Source organism: Bos taurus, chromosome 8 (genome assembly GCF_002263795.3).
Source record: "Bos taurus isolate L1 Dominette 01449 registration number 42190680 breed Hereford chromosome 8, ARS-UCD2.0, whole genome shotgun sequence".
Classification (NCBI taxonomy): Eukaryota; Metazoa; Chordata; class Mammalia; order Artiodactyla; family Bovidae; genus Bos; species Bos taurus.
In genome coordinates, this window is record NC_037335.1 from 15,183,743 (window position 1) to 15,207,147 (window position 23,405).

The 23,405-nt window shown below is 36.4% G+C and overlaps 1 protein-coding gene and 1 long non-coding RNA gene across 11 annotated transcripts in view; one reads left to right on the plus strand and one right to left on the minus strand.

The window, feature by feature from the left end:
• The window catches only part of LINGO2 (leucine rich repeat and Ig domain containing 2), a 1,453,939-nt gene that overhangs the window by 336,051 nt on the left and 1,094,483 nt on the right, over positions 1–23,405 (plus strand). The window lies entirely within an intron of this gene.
• LOC132345924 (uncharacterized) lies at positions 998–22,798 on the minus strand. The gene is made up of 3 exons (XR_009495515.1): positions 21,705–22,798; positions 18,861–18,996; positions 998–1,176 (listed from the first exon to the last, which is right to left on the minus strand). It is a non-coding gene; the product is annotated as an uncharacterized lncRNA (long non-coding RNA).

Below are 23,405 nucleotides of genomic sequence, written 5' to 3' on the forward strand. Positions count from 1 at the left end.
TTTGTTTGTACACACAAATCTATTTAAAGCATAAAATAGTTTTTTAAGAATTAGAAACATTGGATTATTTTTAAAGGTTTTCTTTTTTATCCATTCGTGTTTTAATGAGCTATTCTCTTGCTCCAAGCTATTGAAAGAGAAGGCAATGGCACCCCACTCCAGTACTCTTGCCTGGATAATCCCATGGATGGAGGAGCCTGGTAGGCTGCAGTCTCTGAGGTCACTAGGAGTCGGACACGACTGAGCGACTTCACTTTCACTTTTCACTTTCATGCATTGGAGAAGGAAATGGCAACCCACTCCAGTGTTCTTGCTTGCAGAATCCCAGGGATGGGGGAGCCTGGTGGGCTGCCGTCTATGGGGTCACACAGAGTCGGATATGACTAAAGTGACTTAGCAGCAGCAGCCAAGCTATTGAACAGGAAAGTCAGCTTTCTCTTGGAAAGTGAGAGTAGAATAAATTGTGACTTCTATTTTTTTTTCTCTTTCAGAATAAATTGAAACTGTGAAACTGATGTAACATTTAAAACTACAATTCAAAGGCAGTGGCTATCATATGTCTATGTACTATTGTAAATTTTTAAGAAATCATGTTTTGTCCAAAGCATTTGCTTTTATTTGAGCGGATCTTTACAAAGAAAATTTATTCACTCTGTTATTTTATTTGGTTATCAAAAATTTACATGTTCTTATGGTCTTACTTTGTGAAAGTAATTATACCTGTCCTGTTTATGTTTTCTTTTGCCAACTATCAATACTAAGTATGACTTAGTTCTCTATTTCACTTCATTCTTGTAAGACTTGCTTCTGACCTTGTCTACTCTTACCGGACTGAAACTATTTGAGAGTAGATATATGTTCTTAGCATGTTTAACTGAATAATTTTTTCTGCCCTCTGATACTATTGAATTATTATATTTGTTGATCAATCAAATTTCAAGCAATAGCAAACTAGAATACATTTCTATTCCTATCTAGCTAAATCACTTACCTATATGCTTTTCCAAAGACCCAGCTTGCCTGAGGTCAACATGATGACCATCTTTGAGGTCTTGAAGGAAAAAACATTGATTTCATGTGGTTATGAGAGAAGGCAGAAGAAATGGAGATAACAGTATGTTTTGCATTAGCCCTGTCTTCCTGCTGCCTTATGCCATACATCCAGGGATGAAATTACTAGATAAACAGATAAGATCAGTGTTAGTACATTTTGGAGCTTCTCATAATTAGCTGCTAAAGTCATCAAAGAAATTCTGCCTATTAATAATTGTTTAGCTAGAGGATAACTCAGAATAAAACCTCCCAAACTACATTTCATGAGACATTTGTATCCCTCAACATAACAATAGATATTCCATGAAATTAAGAAAAAAAATCCACATTAAAATTCAAGGAAAAACTAAAAATTATATCTGCTCTTAATTCAGAACATATGTCTAGTACTATGATCTTTTGAATAGCAAAAACAAATCTAGATGGAATATTATAGATTGTATGATACTTATGTTACCAAGTTGTACAGTAAGATCTGAAGTATAGATATAACCAATGTAACCCTATAAAATACATTCTGAATAATTGCATACATTAGAAAGAGAAAGTCATGTTCTCTTATTGTGATATTTAATGATTTGCTCCCAGTTTTTATCATTTGCAGCAACATAATGATTTATATTGCATGAAGATTATGGGGGAAAACATTTGTTGAAATGCTTGTCCTTAGAAATCCCCTTTTAGCTTTTCCTTGTGAACTCCTGAAATGTGATTTACTATGTGCTTCTCAGTGCTGAGTATCTTGTTTACCTAGACTTACTGCATGAAGATTACTAAGGTTTGGATCGTCCCTTGAGTCCAAGATCAGTAAGTCAGGCAAATAGCAAAATTATATGCATCCTATTTCTTTAATAGTGACTATGTAGCAAGCATTTTAAAACAATAAGTAACTTCAGATTTTCACGAGAAATGAATGAATTTAATATTGGAGGAAACACAGCATAGAAGAGCCCAGCATATTACACCTATCATGTGCTGCTGCTGCTGCTAAGTCACTTCAGTCATGTCCGACTCTGTGCGACCCCATAGACGACCTCCTACTAGGCTCCTCTGTCCCTGGGATTTTCCAGGCAAGAGTACTGGAGTGGGACCTATATATGGGGCACCCAATAAACTTTCTGATTAAAGCTGTCTTTATACTCTCTAAACACTGGAGATTTAAAATGTACATCAGCACATTTGAGGATCTGAATCCTTCAATAAAGATAACTGTATAATACTATATTAGTAAAATAATCTAAATGTATCTGATCCAAAGTGCTTTATCCTAGAAATCGTAATTAACCTCTTGTAGGACAAAACTACTTTCATTGAATGTGGCTTGAGTAACATGGACATAGAATATGTAAATTACTCTGTTGATGCTATTATTATGCTCACCCACTTAAAGATAATCTATTGGGCTCAAATCCACCTACATTATTTTTAAAAAAAAGAAATCATTTATGTTATGCTGTAAGAATTTAGCTCATCAATGACAGAGGAAAAGTAACCTACTGACTGAAAATGTTTGGTCAGCCAAGAGCAGGGAGGGAAGACAGTTTGATAAAGGAAGAGTGAAAATTCATGGAATCTTCTCTTTAGACAACCACAGTGGCACCCCACTCTAGTACTCTTGCCTGGAGAATCCCATGGACAGAGGAGCCTGGAAGGCTGCAGACCATGGGGTCGCTGAGGGTCGGACACGACTGAGCGACTTCACTTTCACTTTTCACTTTCATGCATTGGAGAAGGAAATGGCAACCCACTCCCGTGTTCTTGCCTGGAGAATCCCAGGGACAGGGGAGCCTGGTGGGCTGCCGTCTATGGGGTCGCCCAGAGTCAGACACGACTGAAGTGACTTAGCAGCAGCAGCAGATTGTGTTATATACCTTAGCAGTCACTCAGAGCATTCCTTTGGTTTTCTTATTGGGATCTCTAGCTACAAACTATATGTGAGAAATCTATCTAAGTGGAGAAGAAAAAGAGGTCATTATGCTCTGGAAAACACAGGAGACAAAGTCTTAAGTGAATGAAATTACAAATATGCATAGTCTTCAAAGTACTGCAATTGAATCTTTTTTTCTAGCTTCGTGGTTTAAGGCGTCCCAGTCCAAACTGTGTATGCAGGCCCACTTATACATACACACAAAGAAGCTTTCTTATACTTGAAAGAATTTTAAGTGCTCACCTTGAGATGACCTTCCTGCTTCAATGCTGCCTAAGACCATAATCTCCTAGTCTAAATGGGATAAAGACTGCCTACTTCCTTTATTCTTTTTCGAGGTGGACCCAAAGAAGGTGGCAGCCTTCTTTGAACAACATTAAATTGTTCATTAGTATGTAGTGTATGTATGTATGTAATGAACAATTATAATTAGTATGTAATGAACAATTTGATATTAGTTTTTTTTTTTTATTTTCTCTGCACAGTTTACAAAATTTATAGAAGTTATTTCTTGCTGCCCCTTTCTCCTTAAAATATTGTCTAATAAAGCACCCTAGACAGACCTGTATCTCTGTGGAGCACCATGTTATTTCTTTAATTTCTATATCAACAAAGGAGCACTTCTGTGTTTTGTAATTGTGTGCATGAGTGTGTGTGTGTGTGTGTGTGTCTCTGTCTGTATGTGTGTGTATATTAGGGAGGGGGAAGTTTCCCCTCAACCTCTCTTGAGTTGTTGTGATTTGAACCAATAATAAAATTGACACACAATACATTTAACATGAAAACTTTTAGTTCATAAGCATGGAGGTCTCATAGAAATGAGATCTAAGAAGTGGTTGAAGCAGGCACCTTTTATACTTTTTATAAAAAATTGATAGGACAAAGGCAGGATAAAGGATTAGCAGGACAAAGAAACTTAGGATTCAGCCACTTAATTCGTGAAGAATCTAAATAGACTCTTGACTTGGATAATAAAGACATAACATGGTTTGTGTATACGGGATTCTAGACTCAGATTCCCTGTTTCTGGTGATAGGGGTGTCCTTCTGTTTCCAAATGCAGGGAGTGTACCTTTCAAAGAGATTTATTTCCTGCTTTCAAGGAGACAGAAAGGAGGGTCAGATTGTCCCTCTTTCATTGGCCCTTTTAACTCAAAATAATCAATATGCCATTGAGGTACATTTTGGGGCAGCCTGCCCCAGGCCCCAAGTGTGTCTCTTGTCAATAACAGAAGTTGTATTGAATCAAGAAGAATTTCTGTGCAGACTGAAAGTGGTTTATTTGGCTTGATTTGTAGTAAAGATGTATTTCTGGCCTAATAAGATGTTTGTAAGGGAGTTTGCTTGGTTTGTATTTATACCAACCCTGAGTTTTAAGATGTTGACTTTTTATCTAAATAGTTTAAAGGAAAAAAAAAAAAGAGGATGGGGTAGGAATCGGATATGCATCTGGAAGGTGTCATAAACTTAAACGTAATTGTAATCATCAAGCTTCCTAAAATTAAAATTTTAAGAAATGCAACTTAATGGGAAATATAGTCTCAGCCTTTTCAAGCAGGTAAAGCTCAGGTTCACAGTCTAAGTCAGCTGTTCATTTTGAGCATAAATGTGTTATATGTCCTGTTTCATATCATTGTCATTAGTGGCTCTGTTTTGTATTAGCTCAAAGTTTTGCTACAAGGATGTATACTATGCCTGGTATTTTAGCTAAATATTAACTTTCTTAAGCTTAACACAGATCGAAAGCTTATTTATAATAATCTATGATGATTACCTGCTCTGCTGGTTGACTAAATAATCATCTCATTTTTTTCTAAATTGAATTTTTTGGTTTTGGATATTGCCATCTATATGTTTATATCCATTAGATGTGAAAAGCCAAAGTTTACATTTAACTGTTATATTCCCAGGATATCACATTTTGTTCCCAGCATCTTTGTGTACTGCACATAATTAGTGCTCAATAAATAATTATTGAATATATTTTATATATTAATTTATTTACATATCTATCATTTATCTATTTGTTCTTTGTACTATGCCATCTATTATCATAGTGATCTACAGTTATGCATTTTATTTATTTATTATTTTCAAAGTAAAAGCATGACTAAATATTTTGGAAATAAAATGAAATCATATAAACCACAAACTCTAAAAAGTTGAAAAATATCATTAAGATTTCATATAATCTAGAAAATACCAGTATTGTTATTTAATTTCCATAAAACACTCTGTTACTATTAGCTGTCATGTGCTTTCAGTCTCTCTTTTTTTTTAAATATAAATTTATTTATTTTAATTGGAGGCTAATTACTTTACAGTATTGCATTGGTTTTGCCATACATCAACATGAATCCGCAACGGGTGTACACGTGTTCCCCATCCTGAACCTCCCTCCCCATACCATCCCTCTGGGTCATCCCAGTGCACCAGCCCCAAGCATCCTGTATCCTGCATCGAACCTGGACTGGTGATTCGTTTCATGTATGATATTATACATGTTTCAATGCCATTCTCCCAAATCATCCCACCCTCTCCCTCTCCCACAGAGTCCAAAAGAGTGTTCTATACATCTGTGTTTTTTTGCTGTCTCGTATACAGGGTTATCATTACCATCTTTCTAAATTCCATATATATGCATTAATATACTGTATTGGAGAAGACTCTTGAGAGTCCCTTGGACTGCAAGGAGATCCAACCAGTCCATTCTAAAGGAGATCAGCCTTGGATGTTCTTTGGAAGGAATGATGCTAAAGCTGAAACTCCAGTACTTTGGCCACCTCATGTGAAGAGTTGACTCATTGGAAAAGTGTCTGATGCTGGGAGGGATTGGGGGCAGGAAGAGAAGGGGACGACAGAGGATGAGATGGCTGGATGGCATCACTGACTTGATGGACGTGAGTTTGAGTGAACTCCAGGAGATGGTGATGGACAGGAAGGCCTGGCATGCTGCAGTCCATGGGGTTGCAAAGAGTCGGACACGACTAAGTGACTGAACTGAACTGAACTGATACTGTATCAGTGTTTTGCTTTCTGGCTAACTTCAATCTGTATAATAGGCTCCAGTCTCATCCACGTCATTCAGTTCAGTCAATTTCTTCCATGTTGTCCATTTTATTGGCATATAATTGCTGATAGTAGTCCCTTATGATCCTTTGTATTTCTGTATTGTCTATTGTGATCTCTCCATTTTCATTTCTAATTTTATTGATTTGATTTTTCTCCTTTGTTTCTTGATGAGTCTGGCTAATGGTTTGTCAATTTTATTTATCCTTTCAAAGAATAACTGTTACATTCCCAGGATATCACATTTTGTTCCTAGCATCTTTGTGCACTGCATATAATTAGTGCTCAATAAATAATTATTGAATATATTTTATTTATTTACATATCTATCATTTATCTATTTGTTGTTTGTACTCTGCCATCTATTATCATAGTGATCTACAGTTATGCATTTTAGAATGCACAAGGAATATTTCAAACTGCTATGCTATTCTCCAATACAATGAAAGTTTTAAAATTTGTGGAACTAAATCAAAATAGAAGTGGTAATGAAGGTTAATATTTCAGTAAACTGGGAAACCTTATTTTTGCCTTAGTCTCTCTTCACAGACTAGATAATCCATATTTGGTTAGAATAAGAAGTTATGTTTCCTTGCATTTTCCTCTGTACATATAGACATCTGGATAAATAAAATAATTTATAATGATTGTTATGGCATGTACATTAGTAAAGTATTTGCATTATTATAATGATAATGAAGTGATTTCTGACAAGTTAGGAAAATAAGTGTGACCTTATCTGCCTTAAAATATGGGCTATTTTATGAACATATAATCCTGGGGAGGCATCTTAAAGAGAAAAATACTTGTTTAAGTCACCTGAAATTGAGTGTGAATTTTTACCAAATATAGAAGATCTATGTATTGGTCCAGATAGAGTATTTTTCATAATAGGCATCCTCGAAACAATAGAGTCTGAAACAACAAAAGTTCACTCCTTGTTTGTATCCATGCTCACTGTGGCTCACCTGGAGGCCCCTACTCCATGCAGTTACTCAACTGGCCCCATATGCAGTGTTGCTGTTCGTGGTGCCAGAAGGAAACTAGAGATGTGGAGGGCCTAGCATCAACAATTAAACAACACTTCTCATGGTTCAAGAGATTCCTTCCACCCTAAGGAAAGTCAGAAGGTGGTGTCTTATCATGAACCCAGAAGGTAAGGAGTGGGAAATATTTATATGGTGATCACAGTATCTTTTTTTGATATGACATCAAACAAATACTACATGGTCTTTGCATGGTATATATTCAAGAAGAACTTGTCTCTTTTTTTATTCTTTTTCTTCCACTTTTATTGAGATGTAATTTGCATGCAGCACTGTATGAGATGTACAGCATAATGATTTGAATTATATACATCATGAAACTATTATCATAAAAGGTTTAGTTAACATCCATCATCTTATAAATACAAAATATAAAAATAGAAAAAAATAGTTTCTTGTCATGAGAACTCAAGCTTTGCTCTTTGAATTTTCATATGTAACATGCAACAGTATTAATTATTTTATCATCTTGTGGATTACATCTTCAGTATTTATAACTGAGAATTTGTACCTTTTTATGATTTTCGTCCAATTCCCCTTCAACCCAAAACCCAACTCTGGTAACCAGAATTCTGATTTCTTTTTTTATATATATTTTTTGTTTGGTTTTGAAGTATGTTTGACCTACAACACTATGTAAATCCCTGTTATACAACATAGTGTTTCAGTATTTCTGTACATTTAAAAATTATCACCATGAAAATTCTAGTTACTGTCAACATATAATGATATTGTGTACTTCTTGACTATGTTCTCCACACTGAACGTTTCATAACTGTGATCCACTTATGTAGCAGTTGGGGTTTTGCATCTCTTAATCTCCCTCACCTGTTTCTTCTTTCTCCAGTCACTTCTCATCTGGCAACCACCTGTTTGCTCTCTGTTTCTAGTACTCTTTGTTAAATTTTGTTAAGGTACTTCGTTTGTTCCTTTGTTTTGTTTTCCAGATTCCACATATAGATGAAATCATGCCATATTACTCTTTTTCTGACTATTTCACTTAGCATAATACCTTCTAAGTCCGTTCATGTTGTTGTAAACGATACGATTTTATTCTTTCTATGGCTGAATACCATGCCGGTGTGTGTATGTATATGCGTACAATAATTAAGATACAGAAGCAATCTAAGTAGCCATGAATAGATAAATGCATAAAGAATATATGATAATATATGTGTGTGTGTGTGTGTGTATATATATATATATATATATATATAGTGGTGAACATAGAAGTCCATGTGTCTTTTCTATTTAATGATTAATGTTTTCTTCAGATAAATATTCAGGAGTACAATTGCTGGATTGAACGGTAGTTGTATTTATTTCTTAGAGGAATCTTCATACGGTTTTCCATAGTAGTTGTACAATTTACATTCCCAACAACAAAAGGAAACCCTTCCTCCACATCCTCACTAATTGTTCTTATTTATTTTCTTTTTGATAATAGTCAATCTTTGAGGTGTGAGATGATACCTCTTTGATTTGCACTTCCCTCATCAGTGATGCTGAGCGTCTTTTCATATACCTTTGGCCATGCCTGTCTTTACTTGAAAAATGTCTGCTTGGGTCTCTGTCCATATTTTACTGGACTGTTGTTGATGTTGTTTTTGATATTAAGTTTTATGAATTCTTTGTATATATTGATTTTAACATCTTTTAGATTTGATGTTAGTTCTGTTATTTTCTTTTCATTTTTGTTTCCCTTGCCTAAGAAGGCATATCCAAAAAAATATTGGAAATACTGATGTTAAGGAATAAAGTGTCTATATTTTCTTTTTGAAGACTTGTGATTTCAGGTTTTACATTTAAGCCTTTAATTTTGAGTTTATTTTTGTCCATGGTATAAGAAAGTGTTCTGGTTTAATTCTTTTAACTCTACTGCCCAATTTTCAACACCATGTATTATAAAGGTTACCTTTTTGCCATTATATATTCTTGCTTCCTTTGTCATAGATTAATTGCACATATAAGTATGAGATCATTTGAAGTCTCTATTCTATTCCATTGATCTGTATGTTTATTTTGTGCCAGTATCATACTATTTTGATAGCTTTGCAGTCTAATTTTAAATAAGGGAGCATAATATCTCCAACTTTATTCTTTTTCAAGTTTGTTTTGGCTATTTGGGTCTTGTGTCTCCATACACATTTTAAAATTGTTTGTTTTAGTCCTTCAAAAGATAGCATTGGTATTTCTTAAAGATGGAATTGACTCTGTAGATTGCTTTGGAGAGTATGGTCATTTTAACAATGCTAATTCTTCTAATCAGTAAGCATATTATATTTCTCCATCTGTTTGTGTCATCAGTTTCATTCATCAGTGTCCTATAGATTTTTAAGTACAGATCATTTACCTGCTTAGTTAGTTATTTTTATTCCTAGATATTTAATATTTAATAAAACAAATAAAATTGAATATTTAAATAATTTTAATAAAATATCACAATATTGACATATTGAATATTAAATACCTATGAATTTATGAAATATTAAATGCCTAGGAATTTAATATTTTATTAACTACCTATGAATGTATTTATTGTATGTATATCTAGGAGTATAGGAATGTATACCTATGTATACTTTGAAATGTAGGAACATCTGCCTAGGAATGTGGTGATAAATGAGGCCATTTTCATAATCTCTCTTTCTGATAGTTCCTTAATAATACATATAAATGTCATAGATTTTGTTTATTAATTTTGCATCCATAGACTTCATTGATGAGATCCAGTTGTTTCTAATGGTGTCTTCAGGATTTTCTATTTGTTAGTATTATGCCATTTGCAGATAGTAACATTATTACTTATTCTTTTACAATTTAGATTCCTTTTATTTCTTTTTCTTGTCTAATTGTTGTGACTAGGACTTCAAGTATATTATGTTGAATAACAGTGGCAAGATTGGGAATTCTTGTCTTGTCCTGATCTTAGAGGAGATGCTTTCAGTTTTTTACTGAAGGCAATGGCACCCCACTCCAGTACTCTTGCCTGGAAAATACCATGGACGGAGGACCCTGGTAGGCTGCAGTCCATGGGGTCGCTAAGAGTCGGACACGACTGAGCAACTTCACTTTCACTTTTCACTTTCATGCATTGGAGAAGGAAATGGCAACCCACTCCAGTGTTCTTGCCTGGAGAATCCCAGGGATGGGGAAGCCTGGTGGGCTGCCGTCTATGGGGTCGCATAGAGTCGGACACAACTGAAGTGACGCAGCAGCAGCAGCAGCAGCAGCAGCATGATGTTCAGTTCAGTCGCTCAGTCCTTTCTGACTCTTTGTGGTCCCATGGACTGCAGCACAACAGACCCCCCTGTCCATCACCAACTCCAGGAGTTTACTCAAACCCATGTTCATTGAGTTGGTGATGCCAGCCAACCATCTCATACTCCGTCGTCCCCTTCTCCTCCTGCCCCCAATCCCTCCCAGCATCAGAGTCATTTCAAATGAGTTAGTTATTCGCATCAGGTGGCCAAAGTATTGGAGTTTCAGCTTCAATATCAGTCCTTCCAATGAACACTCAGGATTGATCTCCTGTAGGATGGACTGGTTGGATCTCCTTGCAGTCCAAGGGACTCTCAAGAGTCTTGTCCAACACCACAGTTCAAAAGCATCAATTCTTCGGCACTCAGATTTCTTTGTAGTCTAACTCTCACATCCATACATGACTACTGGAAAAACCATAGCCTTGACTAGACGGACCTTTGTTGACAAAGTAATGTCTCTACTTTTTAATATGCTGTCTAGCTTGGTCATAACTTTCCTTTCAAGGAGTAAGCGTCTTTTAATTTCTTGGCTGCAGTCACCATCTGAAGTGATTTTGGAGCCCCCCAAAATTAAGTCTGTTACTGTTTCCACTGTTTCCCCATCTATTTGCTATGAAGTGATGGGACCGGAAGCCATGATCTTAGTTTTCTGAATGTTGACCTGTAAGCCAACATTTTCACTCTCCTCTTTCACTTTCATCAAGAGCCTCTTTAGTTCATCTTCACTTTTTTCCAGAAGGGTGGTGTCATCTGCATATCTGAGGTGATTGATATTTCTCCTGGCAATCTTGATTCCAGCTTGTGCTTCCTCCAGCCCAGCGTTTCTCATGATGTACTCTGCATATAAGTTAAATAAGCAGGGTGACAATATACAGCCTTGACGTACTCCTTTTCCTATTTGGAACCAGTCTGTTGTTCCATGTCCAGTTCTAACTGTTGCTTCCTGACCTGCATATAGGTTTCTCACGAGGCAGGTCAAGTGGTCTGGTATTCTCTTCTCTTTCAGAATTTTCCACAGTTTGTTGTCATCGACACAGTCAAAGGCTTTGGCATAGTCAATAAAGTAGACGTAGATATTTTTTTGGAACTCTCTTGCTTTTTTGATGATCCAATGGATGTTGGCAATTTGATCTCCGGTTCCTCTGCCTTTTCTAAAACCAGCTTGAACATCTGTAAGTTCATGGTTCATGTATTATTGAAGTCTGGTTTGGAGAATTTTGAGCATTACTTTACTAGCCTGTGCTGCTGCTGCTGCTGCTGCTGCTGCTGCTAAGTCGCTTCAGTCATGTCCGACTCTGTGCGACCCCATAAGCAGCAGCCCACCAGGCTCCCCCGTCCCAAGATGAGTCCAATTGTGTGGTAGCTTGAATATTCTTTGGAATTACCTTTCTTTGGGATTGGAATGAATCCTGACCTTTTCCAGTCCTGTGGCCACTGCTGAGTTTTCCAGATTTTCTGGCATATTGAGTGCAGCACTTTCACAGCATCCTCTTTCAGGATATGAAATAGCTCAACTGGAATTCCATCACCTCCACTAGCTTTGTTCGTAGTGATGTTTTCTAAGGCCCACTTGACTTCACATTCCAGGATGTCTGACTCTAGGTGAGTGATCACTCACCTAGACCCAGACATCCTAGAGTATGATGCTACCTGTGGACTTACCATATATGGACTTCATTATGGTGAGGTGTGGTTGCTCTGTACCCACTTTGCTCACAGTTTTATCAAAAGTATATGTTAAATTTTCTCTAAATTTTTTTCTGCATCTATTGAGATGATCATATGGTTTTCATTCTTCAGTTTGTTAATGTGGCTTGTCACACTGATTGATTGCTGATATTGTATTATCCTTGCATCCCTGGAAGAAATTCCACTTTGATCATGGTGTATGATCCTTGTAATGTGATGTTGAAATCTGTTTCTTAAGATTTTGTTGAAGATATTTTCATCTATCTTCATCAGTGATATTGACCTGTAGTTTTCTCTTTTTTATGATATCTTTGTCTAGTTTTGATATCAGGGTGATCCTGGCCTTGTAGAATGAGTTTGAAAGCATTCCTTCCTCTACAGTTTTTTGCAATTGAGAAAGTAGATGTTAACTCTATTCTTAAATATTTGGTAGAATTCACCTGTGAAGCCACCTGGTCCTGACTATTGTTTATTGGAAGTTTTAAATTAATGATTTAATTTCATTACCAGTAATTGATGTGTTCATATTTTCTATTTCTTCCAGGTTCAATCTTGGGAGATTGTACAGTTCTAGAAGTTTGTCCATTTCTTCTAGGTTGTCCATTTTATTGACATAATTGTTCATAATAAACTCATGATTCTTTGTATTTATATAGTGTCAGTTGTAATTGTTCCTTTTTCTTTTCTGATTTTATTGATGTAGGCCCTCCACTTTCCTTGATGAATCTAGCTAAAGGTTAATTAATTTTGTTTATATTTTCAAGTAACCTGGTATTAATTTCACTGATCATTTAAACTATATTTTAGTCTTTGTTTCATTTATTTCTCCTCTGATCTTTATGATTTTTTTCCTTCTACTAACACTGGATATTATTTGCTCTTTTTCTAGTTCCTTTTCATGTAAGATTGATTATATATTCGAACTTTTCCTTATTTTTTAAGGTAGGTTTGTATTGCTATAAACTTCTGACTTAGAACTGCTTTTGTGGTGTCCTGTAGATTTAAGTTATTGTGTTTTCATATTTATTTGTCTCCAGGTATTTAAAAATGTTTTTAGTTATCCATTGGTTATTAGTAGCATAAAAATGTTTTTAGTGATCCATTGGTTATTACTAGCATATTGTTTAGCCTCTGGATGTATGTGTTTTCTGAAGTTTTTTTTTTTTCGTTATATTAATAGTTGATTTTCAGTCTCGCAGTGTTGTGTTCAGAAAAGATGCTTGATATGATTTTAGTTTTTGTAAATTTACTGAAACTTGTGTTATGGCCTAGCATATGATCCCTTTTGTGGAGAAGGCAATGGCACCCCACTCCAGTACCCTTTTGCTTTGAAAACCCCATGGACAGAGGAGCCTGGTGGGCTGCAGTCCATGGGGTCGCTAAGAGTTGGACATGACTGGGCACTTTCATTTCATTCATGATCCCTTTTGGAGAACATTCCACGTGTAATTGAAGTGTATTCTTCCCTGCTTTAGGATGAAATGTTCTATGTAAATTTATTAATCCACCTACTCTAATACTGGAGAAGGAAATGGCAACCTACTCCAGTATTCTTGCCTGGAGAATCCCATGGACAGAGGAGCCTGGTGGGCTATAGTTCATAGGGTCACAAAGAGTTGGAAATGACTGAGTGACTAAGAAAACAGTCTAATATATCTTTCAAGGTCAATGTTTCCCTCCTGATACTCTTTCTGGATGATTTTTCCATTGATGTAAAAGTGGTGTTAAACTCCCCCACATTATTGAGTTGTTGTCAATTTCTTTCATAATGCCTTTTCGTATTTACTTTTTATATTTAGCTACTCCTGTATTGGTACATTATATTTACAATTGATGTTTCTTCTTGGATTGATCCCTTGATCATTAGATAAATTCTGTCTTTGTCTCTTATACCAATCTTTGTTTTAAAGTCTATTGTATCTGATATAAATATTGCTACTCTGACTTTCTTTTCCTTTTCCATTTTCATGGAACACCTTTTTACATTCCCTCATTTTCAGTATTTATGTCTTTAGATCTGAAGTGAATCCATTGTAGGCAGGATTATGGGTCTTATGAGTATGGGTCTTATTATTATTTTTTTGTAGCCATTCAGACATTCTGTGTCTTTTAATTGGAGCATTTAGTCCATTTATTTTCAAAATGATTATTGATAAGTACATATTTCTTGCCATTTTATTCATTGTTTGTGTTTTGAGTTAGTTTTTATAGTTGTTTTCTTTCTTCTTCTTTTGCCTTCTTCCTTTCTGATTTGATGATTATCTTTAGCATTGTTGGATTATTTTTTTTTTTTTTTTTGGTGTGCATCTAGATTTTTGTTGTTACCATGAAGTTTATATATAGCAGTCTCTGTATATACATAAATGTGATTTTTAGAGTTGCTGATCTTTTAAGTTCAAGTTCATTTTTACAAGCTTTCATTTTTTACTTCACTCCATAGGTTTACTCATTTTCACATCATATTTTATGTCTCATTATTTCCTATATTCCATAACTAATTTTAGACATAGATGATTTTAATGCTTCCATCTTATAACCTTATAGTTTTCTAAAGCTAAACCTACTATCTTAATACATAGTTGAGTTGCTACCTTTACTGTTTGCCTTTACCAATGAGATTTTATCTTCTTGCAGTTTTTGTGTTTGTGATTGTGGTCTTTTCTTTTCCTCTTAGAGGAGTCCTTTTAATCTTTGTTGTAAAGCTGGTATGTGAAGCTGAACTCTTAACTTTTGCTTCTCTATAAAAATTTTAGTCTCACCATCAAATTTGAGTGTAATCCTTGTCATATAGTGTATTCTTGGTTGTAGGGCTTTGTTTTTGTTTTTTCAGCCTGTAATGTTTCTCCTTAAAAGTCTCCTGCGAGCCTTATGGGAGTTCCTGTGTACATAACTTGTTGATTTTCCCATGTTGCTTTTAATTTTCTCTGGCCATCTTTCATTTTTGCTGTTTAAATTATAGTGTGTCTTAGTGTGGTCCTTTTTGGGTTGACCCTTTTGGGGACTCTCTGGCTTCCTGGACCTGAATCTGTTTCCTTTCCTAGGTTAGAGAAGTTTTCAGTTATTATGTCTTCAAATATGTTCTCTGTCCCTTATTCTCTCTTCTCTTTCTGGGATCCCTATGAGGTGAATGTAAGTACTTTTGATGTTGTCCTTGAGATAGCTAAAGTATCCTCATTTCTTTTTATTTTTTTATTCTATTTTATGTTCAGTTTCAGTGATTTCCAGTACTCTGTCCTCTGGCTCTCTGATATATTCCTCTGTGTCATTTAATCTGCTGTTTATCCCTTCTAGTGTTTTTTAAGTTTCAGTTATTGTATTCATTGGCTCTAGTTCTTCTTTTTATTCCAACTCTTTTTATTATAAACTTTTCACTTCTCACTCTATCCAATTTTTCTCTGGAGTTCTTCTAACATTTAAAATTATTACCTTGAACTCTTTATTGGGCAGATTACATAACTCTAATTATTTTTTACTGTGGGATTTTATTTTGTTCCTTCATTTTGACCGTATTCCTTGTCACCTCATTTGCCCAATTTGCTGCTTTTGTTTCTATGTATATGGTATGTTGGTTGCATTTCCTAACCTTGGAGGAGCAGTCTCTTTAGGAGAATTCCTATGCATCCCAGCAGTGCATTCCCTTCTGGTCACAGGAACTATATGTTCTAGTGATGCCCTAGGTGTGGGATGTGTAGGTCCTTCTGTTTTAGTTGGTGACTACTATGGTGATTTTTTAGGCATGCTTGGCCCTTAGTCCTGGGCTTCCCTGGTGGTTCAGAGAGTAAAGAATCCACCTAGAATACATGAAACCTAGGTTCAGTCCCTACATTGGGAAGCTCCCCTGGAGAAGGGAATGGCTACCCCCTCTAGTGTTATTTTCTGGAGAATTCTATGGACAGAGGAGCCTGGTGGACTACAGTCCATGGGGTCACAAAGAGTTGGACATGACTGAGTAACTAGTATACACACACACACACACACACACACACACATGCACACACCAGTTGTTTGCCAGGTCCTGCTTTGTGTAGAGACTGCTTGTCATTGGTAGGTGAAGCTGTGTCATAAAGCAGCTGGCTTCAGATCTTCAGAAGATCTCATGTCTAGTGCCGGGCTCTGATGGCTGAGACTGGTTTCTGACTTGGCTGGCTACAAGGTGTGCTGCTGCTGCTGCTGCTGCTATGTCGCTTCAGTTGTGTCCAACTCTGTGCGACCCCACAGATGGCAGCCCACCAGGCTTCTCCGTCCATGGGATTCTCCAAGCAAGAACACTGGAGTGGGTTGCCATTTCCTTCTCCAATGCATGAAAGTGGAAAGTGGAAGTGAAGTTGCTCAGTTGTGTCCGACTCTTAGCGACCCCATGGACTGCAGCCTACCAGGCTCCTCCATCCATGGGATTTTCCAGGCAACAGTACTGGAGTGGGGTGCCATTGCCTTCTCTGGGCTACAAGGTCTAGGGTGACCTAAAACCAGTGTTGGTAGGCTGGTTAGTTTGGCTGTATCCTAAAGTAGCTGACTGAGGGGTCCAAGGTATATTGGAGCTGATGTTGGCCTACTTGGGGGTGGGGCCAGTCCCAAGGGTCTTGGGGCTGGTGTCTACATGATAATGGGTGGGGTAGGTCCTGCCACAACCAGCTGTGGGGCTGTGGTGGCCCTGAGGCTGGTGTCTGTCTACTAATGAATGGTGTTGAGTCCCAGGATATACTGGGGCTTGTGACTCCCAGCTGGTGGGCAAGGTTGGATCCTGGGTCTAGTGCTAGCCCACTAGTGGGTATAGCTGTGTCCTGGCATCTCTGGCTACAGGGCCCTGGTTTCCCAGAGCTTGTGTTGGTCCATTGGTGGAAAAATAAATGCCCCGGTGGTCCTGGGGATGGTACCTCTCCACCAGTCAATGAGGATGGTCCTGGGGCTAATGCTAGCCCACTGATGGATGGAACCAGCTCCCAGGTTTTTGGCTACAGGGTCTTGGGATTCCTAAAGCCAGTGCCTGCTCACTGGTGTTCAAGGCTGAGTCAAGAGCTCCTGACTGTTAAGTCTGTAGCTAAGATGAAACCATACATGTCTGGTGTATATAATATGATGTTTGAAGCAGTTAGCACGAGTAAATCACTTGGTTACTGTCAGGAAAGTACCGTTGGATCATATGGTTGGATAGATCACACATATCTCTCTATTTGGTATTAATTAGTTTGGTTAGTATTTGTTTTTATGCTATACCTTTCAGTTTATGAATGGCTTTAACTTTTTAATAAACTTGAGAACAACAGTATCCTATGAAGTTGAATATTCTTTAGGAGTTTGGAGTACTCTCTGAAATCACTTGTCACATACTTGCTCTATATTAAATTTTAGAAAGTTGAAGCATTTTTATATTATTGCTGTTTGATGTAAGAAATGATGAATAATGGATCAAGGAGACTTTCATAGTCACATTTCTTTGTTATTTTCAGACCAGGGCAGCCATACTTGTATTATATTCATAATCCCTTTTTTTCTACTTGTTAGTATGAAAACGAATATTGTTGAAAATATGATTCTGATTATGGAGACATTTTCTGTATGTGCCTGCAGTGAACATTTCTAAACATGTATCAGTGAATGTCAAATGTATTTTTTTAAAAAGAAAAGAATGACAGTATTTTCACCAAGCTGGGTCAGATAAGGTTGAGACACTTTGGTTTCATTTATTTCATATTTTTTCATTCATGGAAAATGCAGTTAGATAATAGGTTTATGTACATACATATGTGTAAATTTTTATAAGTTAAAATTTGTATAAGTAACCCAATACAATTTGAAATATGTGATCATTGTTGCATTTTTATCACATATGCTTTACCTCTTTATATTCTATCCCTCAGCTGTTTTCACTTCGTTTTCTCTTCCTCTATTTACATGATATTTCTTTATTTACATGATCTACACAATCTCTGTTTTCCCTCTCTTATTCTTTTAAATCCCTCCTCCCACTAGAATTTTCAGTTACCTAAGTGACTAGGAGCAGGAAAAGTTAAGATATCTTCTTTCATGTGATTGGATGCTAGAGACACCAGTTCTTTTTGCTTTATATTTTACTTCTGTTCTTCTCCATTTGTATCATTTTTTTTACGTTCATTTCCCCATTGCCTACTGATAACTTTAGTGTGCAAAGGATATTCCTTTTCTAGAATACTGTTTCTTTTTGCTGATTTGTCTAAGGAAATATATCCATAAGTCACATGATCCATATGCATTTATTCATTAATATACTTATTTAAATATAGTTATGTTAAATATAATTTAATATAGTTAAATGCTGTTTTAACATATGTTTATTGGTAAATTCAGAAAGTATTTTCTGAGCATTTATACATGAGAACTATTGAAACTGTGCTAAGTGTGGTGGGTAACATGAAGTCAATCAAATCTATTTTGGTCCCCAAGAGATGACTATTTGATAAGGAGATTAATATATAGTATTTACCTTGTTTTACAGATATTATAATTTATAGTGTTTAAGATAACATGTAAACATTGGTTGCAACTTCTCACAATAAAGGTACAGAATACCAGTGTAGTTTGAGGGAGGGAAGGAATATCATTTTTCCTTTTAATTAACTTAGCATTACAGAGTAGGTAGTTCAGTTAATGGCATGGCTTTGTTTAACTTTGGTCAAGATTATTTGCACTATCTAGAACTGACTTGCTTCTTCTGTTTTTTTTTTTTTTTTTTTAAGTGTTTCCATATTATTCAATTGCTTTCTCTTTGTTACTGCTTTCACTAAATAATTTGGCACACATGTAGCTTTATGAGTTTTAAAACAAAGCATCTACATACATTTTTCACTCTTGAATAGTATGTATTTCATTTTTCTTATTCAGAGTTTCAAGTTCAGTTGGAGTTGTAATTCTTTAGCAATTTTCAATTCCTTGCCATTGATTATGATCTCCTTTGGTGATACAGTTACTCATACCTGGAAGAAAAAGTTGACAGGAAATGAGGGTAAATTAACTTTATGAGACTAAATTAGCAGATGCCAGTATATGCGTGAGCTTTGATATTGAAGGCCAAGACACTGACATACATTTATAGTTATCCTTAATTTTGTTCTGAAATCAAGAGTCACTGGAGCATGAGAGTTTAAGTACTCCATTTGTTCTCTGCAAATGTAGGAAATAGGCAATCACACACTTAACACTCAGTAATCACTGTATCTTACTTAGAAAAAAAAAAAACACAACATATTACCAATGTACTAAGTAAAAATTAGAGAAAACTGATTATTGCACTATAGAATTGCTTTGCATTCATTTCATCATTGTAATGATAGAATGGTAACTTTAGAGACAACTGTGTTAATTTACTTAAGCTACAATAAGCATTAGTACGTAAAATGCTAGATAAACCCTGGGTGTGCTGTGATATAAATGATCTATGCAAGCAACATTTGTCTTCATTAAAAGAAGTGACATATTTGCATGTCTTTCTTTGCATGTGAAAAGATTGAAAAGATTGCTACATACCACACATCAGACAGAATAGAGTGGTATAATCAGGTATATTGTTTTCACAAAGATAGAATAAAATCATACATATATACATGATTTGAGAAGCAGAATTACCTGGGAAGATATGTATAAATCTACTTGTTTTTCATTTCTTGTTTATTTGTTATTCTTGCCCCAATTGCTTTTCCAAAAGACTTAAGTTAGATTATTACCTAAACCATAGACCAAAAGACAGTTAAAGAAGAAAATATACAAAATGAGAAAAGAAGTATTCAGAAACATAGACCAATAATGGCTGTGATTTAGCAAGAAATTTAGTATTGAATTCTTTGCTGCCCAGGCTAAAAAGGAACCTTGATAAATGAAATTATTAATGAAATTATTCTATGACTATAAATTAAAAAAAATGAATGCATATATAATTAACATATCCGTTTTTAACAGAACAAACTTTATTTTAAGATAAGTTCTTTTGTGGTTCCTGATTCTATAAATTCTAAATATTGCCTCACCATTTTAAATCATTTTCCTTTTCGATTTCTCCATGTTTCAAATGTGCATATATCCCTATATGAGTTTGTATTCATAGTTTTTTTTTTTTTCTAACTTTTCCCAGAAAAGTTCCTTTGGATGAAATCTTGAGTTTGACTCTTTTGACCATAAGTGTCTTCCTGAATTTTCAGTATGAGGATGGAAAGAGGGTAGAAGGGCAACGAACATGGTATTTGTGTTTGTTTTCTCCCACACCACTCTCCCACACCACATTTTACTTGAGAGAGCAAAATTGAGGAAATAATCAGTCATGTAAACTTTGATGTTCTTTTCACAGCAGCTTATTTCCACTGTAATAAAATGAAATTGACTTTCAGGAGAATGTGCACGAGGTCACCAGCTATCTGCTCCACATTCTCTTCAGACCTTCCTTAGCACATTTCGTTGTAGGCCATTGTACACCACACAGTTACCACACCTTGAATAATACAGCAGTCTCACCAGCTTAAAAAGCATTCTGTGTGCGTGTGCTTGCGTGTATGGGCCTATGTGTGTATATACATGTGTGTGTAGTCTCCCATGATTGAAATTTAATGGTTTCTGTAAAATGCCAATAATGACTGGATTAATAAATTGGAAGCATCATTTAAGCCAGAACTATACCTAAATGTTTTTTGGTGCAAAGTAATGCTTGTTTTAGTTTTTTGTTGTTCAGTTGCTGAGTTGTATATGACTCTTTTGCGACCCCATGGACTGTAGTACATCAAGTTCCTCTGTCCATGGGATTGTAATGCTAAGGAGACCTCTTTCCCTCAGTTCTCTTACAGCTTCTTTCTCTTGTCCCATGAATAAAACCATCCTAGATTTAGGTACTCATTTATTTCCTATGTGGAGATGCCTCCCAAATTACTAAAATTTATTCCCAGATATCTAAGTCCAGTTTAATTTAGAAGTTCTAGGGCTACCGTCTATGGGGTCGCACAGAGTCGGACACAACTGAAGTGACTTAGCAGCAGCAGCAGGCATCTCAAATGCAGTTTCTTCCAGAAGTAGTTCCATTTTCATCAGTCCCTATCAACCACATCCTCATTTTCCTGGTCACCCTGATAGGAAAACTCTCATGCATCTTTGCTTCTTTATTCTCTGCATGCGTATACAGTTTATGACTAAGTCTAGACTCTTGCAATTTCAGAACACCTGTCATGTGATCTTTGCCACCATACTCAGCTGGGCTAATATTACCTTGTGCCAACACAGTGACTGTAGCTTCTGAACTGACCTCTTCTCTTCCTGTGTTCCTGCTTTCATATATTCTGCTGTTTTATTTTGGGGGTACCGCAGATTATGCTTGGACACTTAAGTTGTCTTTGACAGTAGTTTACTTAATACAGATTCACTGTGGGAATTTCATAAGCCAATAACATATAGAGTAGTATCTCTTTGTTATTCATTCACTAAGTCATGTTCAACTCTTTTTTTTATTTCTTTAATAAGTCAGTTTGTGATGGACAGGGAGGCCTGGCGTGCTGCAATTCATTGGGGTCTCAAAGAGTCAGACACGACTGAGCGACTGAACTGAACTGAAAGAAGTAACATACTCCAAAATATGATAGATTAATTGCACTATTGTTCCAGGCAAGGGAAGATGACAGAATAAGGTCCAAATTCCATTAAAGTGTACCTTTTTTATAAGGTTGCTTCTCCAGAGACAGAGCTTTGCCAACCAAGAGCTGATGTCCAGCTGCCAGCACCAAAATAAAAGTTCCTTGCTGCTAGAGCATGTTACTAGGGAATAAAGTGTCGTGTTGACCAGCAAGATGATCTCATTTGTGGCTGATGCACTGTTTGTGACCTCACTCCAGACAGAGGAGCCCCTTTACTAGGGCAAGAGCTTATGTCCCAAGATCCTCTGAGAGGTAGATCAGCAAAAGGTAGCTTTTCCCAAACCCAACTCTCAGATATTCCTCACAAATCTTCAGCATTTATAGTCAAAATGTCCTCATGACATAATTGCTTCTTCGCCTGTTCTTTTCCATAAGCCCCTAATGAGGCCTCTCAGCAGCTGAGTTTATCAGTGACAGGAGTTGAGATAATGGGATCCATATTCCACTTCACTCTCATATCAAAACAACTTTAAAAATACCTATTTTGGTCTTTGTCATAAATGTGGATTAAACAACTTCACTTAAGTTATACATACATCAGTTGATTTGAAATGTCAGACTGACACACAAACACCTCTATACTTTTTCCAGAGTGATCTTATTAAAATCTGTTCTTATCATCTCACACCAACCAACATTCAGGTCTTTATTTTCTCCCCATTGCCTACCAGGCCATTCATGATAACAGCATTTTATCCAGACTTACCTTACTTTCCTCTGTTGCTCACTAGCATCTTGCTACTCTCTTGATGTTTCCTTCTGCAGGTGTGCATGCATGCTCAGTCATGTCTGACTCTTTGTAACCCCCTGGACTGTAGCCCACCAGCTCCTCGGTCCATGGGATTTCTCAGGCAAAAATAATGGAGTGGGTTTCCATTTCTTACTCCAGGGGATCTTCCCCATGAGGGATCAAACCTACATGATGTTTCCTTACCCTCCTGTGGGGAAAAAAAGACTTTTCTATCCTCTCCCGCTTTCTACTCTACCCTGCTGGTGCTGCTAAGTCACTTCAGTCGTGTCTAACTCTTGTGCGACCCCATAGACAGCAGCCCACTCCAGTATTCTTGCCTGGAGAATCCCAGGGACAGAGGAGCCCCTGGGATTCTCCAGGCAAGAATACTGGAGTGGGTTGCCATTTCCTTCTCCAATGCATGAACATGAAAAGTGAAAGTGAAGTTGCTCAGTCCTGCCCGACTCTTTGTGACCCCATGAACTGCAGCCTGCCAGGCTCCTCCGTCCATGGGATTTTCCAGGCAAGAGTACTGGAGTGGGTTGCCATTGCCTTCTTCGACTCTACCCTACTTTCTACTATCTAAATAGCTTTGTCTACTCACCCATAATATCTTTATAGATCTGGTTACCATTATCCAGAAATAACAGAAACTCAAGAGTTCCATGAGGACTAGAAATTCCGCCAGAAGCGGAAGTCATGAAAAAAGATGTCTGCTGATTACAATAGTTACTCATCACACTTTCTTAGCCTGTTCACATTCTGTGTCTTCACTCAGAAGATTTGCTTCAGATGAGTATTGCTCAGGCATGTATTAGTTAACAATGGCTGGTTAAAGTAAAAATAAACAAATAAAACATCAGTTTTTCTACTGATTAGGCCCACAGAACTGGCATGAAGCTGAAAATCAAAGAATTTTATTTTAGAAAATGTCTTATATTGTTTTATCTTTCATGTATATCTTGTTTCCTTGTGCGTATCTATTTTA